A 3,409-nucleotide genomic window follows, 5' to 3' on the forward strand; every position below is an offset into this window, starting at 1 on the left:
AGGCACGCGCCACCATGCCCAGCTAATTTTTTGTAGTTTTAGTAGAGACGGGGTTTCACCATGTTGACCAGGATGGTCTTGATCTCTTGACCTCGTGATCCACCCGACTCGGCCTCCCAAAGTGCTGGGATTACAGGCTTGAGCCACAGCGCCCGGCTACCTTAAGTTTTAAGTGAGTCTTTAATGTGTTAGGTGAGCCTCCTGAAGGTAGCAGATAGTTGCTTGGTGAGTTCTTATCTGTTCACAGTTCTGTATCTTTTAAGTGGAGCATTTAGACTGTTTACATTCAATGTTATGTTAGTATGGACACATGAGGTACCCTTGCATTCATTGTGCTATTTGTTGCCTGTGTACTCTGCGTTTTTTGTTTTTCCTTTTACTTGTATTTTGTTGTGTAGGTCCTGTGTGATTTATGCTTTAAAGAGTTTCTGTTTTGATATGTTTCCAGGATTTGTTTCAAGATTTAGAGCTCCTTTTAGCAGTTCTTGCAGTGGTGGCTTGGTAGTGGCTAATTCTCTCACCATTTGTTTGTCTGAAAAAGATAATCTTTCCCTTCATATATGATGCTTAATTTCACTGGATACAAAATTCTTGGCTGATAATTGTTTTGTTTGAGGAGGCTGAAGAAAGGGCCCCAATCCTTTCTAGCTTGCAGTATTTCTGCCGAGAAATCTGTTGTTATGGGTTACCTACTGCTTCTGTCTCACAATTCTTAAGGTTGTTTGCTTTGTCTTAACTTTAGATAACCTGATGACAATATGCCTCAGTGAACTTTTCGCAATGAATTTCCCAGGTGTTCTTTGTGCTGCTTGTATTTGGATGTCTAGGTCTCTGGCAAGGCTGGGGATGTTTTCCTTCATTAATCCCCCAAAAAGTTTTTCCAAACTTTTAGATTTCTCTTCTTCCTCAGGAACGCCAATTATTCTTAGGTTTGGTTATTTCACATAATCCCAGACTTCTTGGAGGCTTTGTTCATATTTTCTTATTCATTTTTCTTTGCCTTTGTTGGAATGGGTTAATTCGAAAACCTTGTCTTAGAGCTCTGAATTTCTTTCTTCTACTTGTTCAATTCTATTTGCCGAGACTTTCCAGGGCATTTTGCATTTCTCTAAGTGTGTTCAATATTTCCTGAAGTTTTGATTGCTTTTTATTTAGCTATCTATTTCCTTCAATATTTCTCTCTTCACTTCTTGTAACATTTTTTGGAGTCCCTTGCATTGGGCTTTGCCTTTCTCTGGTGCCTCCCTAATTAATTTAATAACTAACCTCCTGAATTATTTTTCAGGTAAATCAGGGCTTTCTTCTTGGTTTGGATCCATTGCTGGTGAACGAGTGTGATTTTGGGGAGGTGTTAAAGAGCCTTGTTTTACTGTTTTCTTCTCAGAGTTGGTTTTCTGTTTTCTTCTCATTTGGGGAGACTCTGCCAGAGGGAAGGTCTAGGGCTAAATGCTGCTGTTCAGATTCTTTTGTCCCGTGGGTTATTCCCTTGATGTAGTACTCTCCCCCTTTCCTATGGATATGGCTTCCTTTGAGCCGAACTGCAGTTATTGTTGTCTCTCTTCTGGGTCTAGCCACCCAGCAAGTCTGCCTGGCTCCAGGATGGTACTGGGGGTTATAAGCACTGAGTCCTGTGATGTGAACCATCTATGGGTCTCTCAGCCGTGGATACCAGCCAGTTCCAGTGAAGGTGGCAGGGGGCTGCAATGGGTTCCATGCTTTATTTTTGTGTTGGTTGGCCTCCTGCCAGGAGGTGGTGCTTTCCAGAGAGCATCAGCTGTGGTAGTATTGGGAGGAACCATCAGCAGGCTGGGCCCTAGAACTCCCAAGATTATATGCCTTTTGTCATCAGCTACCAGGTTGGATAGGGAAGGCCTGTCAGGTGGGGCAGGGCTATGCCACCCTCCTGATGGATCGCTGTCGTGCCAGGCAGGAATGGCCTGCCTCAGGGCCCAGTAAGCTCCCAGGGCCTTTCCTACTTCTTCCTCTACCCCTGTATTTTGCTGGCTGTCTTCATTGGCTCAGGTCCAGGTAAGGCCGGAAACTTCTCCTGCAAACAGACCTTCAGTTTTTCCAATGGGGGTGTGTGTTCAGGAGAGGAGGATTTCCCTTTCCCACTTCCGCAGTTGGGGTACTCACAGTATTTGGGGAGTCTCCGGGTCCAGCAGGAGCAGTCCACTTCCTTCAGAGGGACTGTGGGTCCTCTCAGGATTGTTAGTTTGTTCTTGTTGTCGATCTGAAGCTAGAGTTCATAATACAAGCCTCCACATGCTGCTCTGTCTGTCCAAGTCAGAGCTGCAACCTAGTCCTGCCTTCCGTCCATCATGATGATCCTGATATTGTGCTTTCAATTTACATTTCCCTAATGTCTGATGATGTTGAACATCTTTCCCCATGTTTACTTACCATTTTTATATCTTTTTGGAGAAGCATTTGTTCAAATCTTTTCCTCATTTTTTCCTTATTATTAATTATGAGTACTTTCTATATTCTGGATACAAGTCTTTTATCGGATATATGTTTACATATATTTTCTCCCAGTCTGCATCTTGACTTTTCATTTCTGTAGCAGCATTTTTTAAAAAATAAAAGTTTAGGCCGGGCGTGGTGGCTCACACCTGTAATCCCAGCACTTTAGGAAGCTGAGGTGGGTGGATCACCTGACGTCCAGAGTTCAAGACCAGCCTGGCCAACATGGCAAAACCCCGACTTTACTAAAAATACAGAAATTAGCTGGGCATGGTGGCAGGCACCAGTAATCCCAGTTACTCAGGAGGCTGAGGCATGAGAATTGCTTGAACCTGGGAGATGGAGGTTGCAGTGAGCCGAGATCACGCCACTGCACTCCAGCCTGGATGACAGAGTGAGACTCCTTATTGAAAAGATAAAGATAAAAAGCAAAAGTTTTTAATTTTGATGAAGTCTAGGTCATGAATTTTTTTTTCTTTTTGTGCTTTTGGTGTCCTACTTAAGAAATCTTTGCCTAACTCAAAGTCACTAAGATTTTTCTCCTATGTTCTCTTCTAGTAGTTGTACAGTTTTAGCATTTACATTTCAGTTTAACAACCATTTCAAGTTTATTACTGCATATAATGTGATTTACAGGTGGAAGTTATATATTTTTTGTATATGGAGATCCAGTTATTTCAGCACCATTTTTTAAAAAGGTTATCTTTTCCTGATTGAATTAACATGCCATTTTCATCAAAAATCAATTGACCATGAACACTTTTCTGTATGTACATTATGACTGAGTAAAACATTTTTAAAAGGTAAATGAAATCTCAGCTCTGAAAAAAATATCAATTGACCATATAGGTGGTTCTATTTCATATTCAATTCTGTTATCTATATAGACATTCCTATGCCAATATTATACTGTCTTGATTAATGTAACTTTCTTTTTTTTTTT

General features: G+C 41.4%; 1 protein-coding gene across 2 annotated transcripts in view; it reads right to left on the bottom strand.

Annotated features, from left to right (window-relative positions):
• SLC22A15 (solute carrier family 22 member 15) overlaps positions 1–3,409 on the bottom strand; it is an 87,176-nt gene that overhangs the window by 13,388 nt on the left and 70,379 nt on the right. The window lies entirely within an intron of this gene.

The sequence above is a fragment of the Cebus imitator genome, unplaced genomic scaffold, assembly GCF_001604975.1.
Source record: "Cebus imitator isolate Cc_AM_T3 unplaced genomic scaffold, Cebus_imitator-1.0 Scaffold32, whole genome shotgun sequence".
In the NCBI taxonomy this organism is placed as follows: domain Eukaryota; kingdom Metazoa; phylum Chordata; class Mammalia; order Primates; family Cebidae; genus Cebus; species Cebus imitator.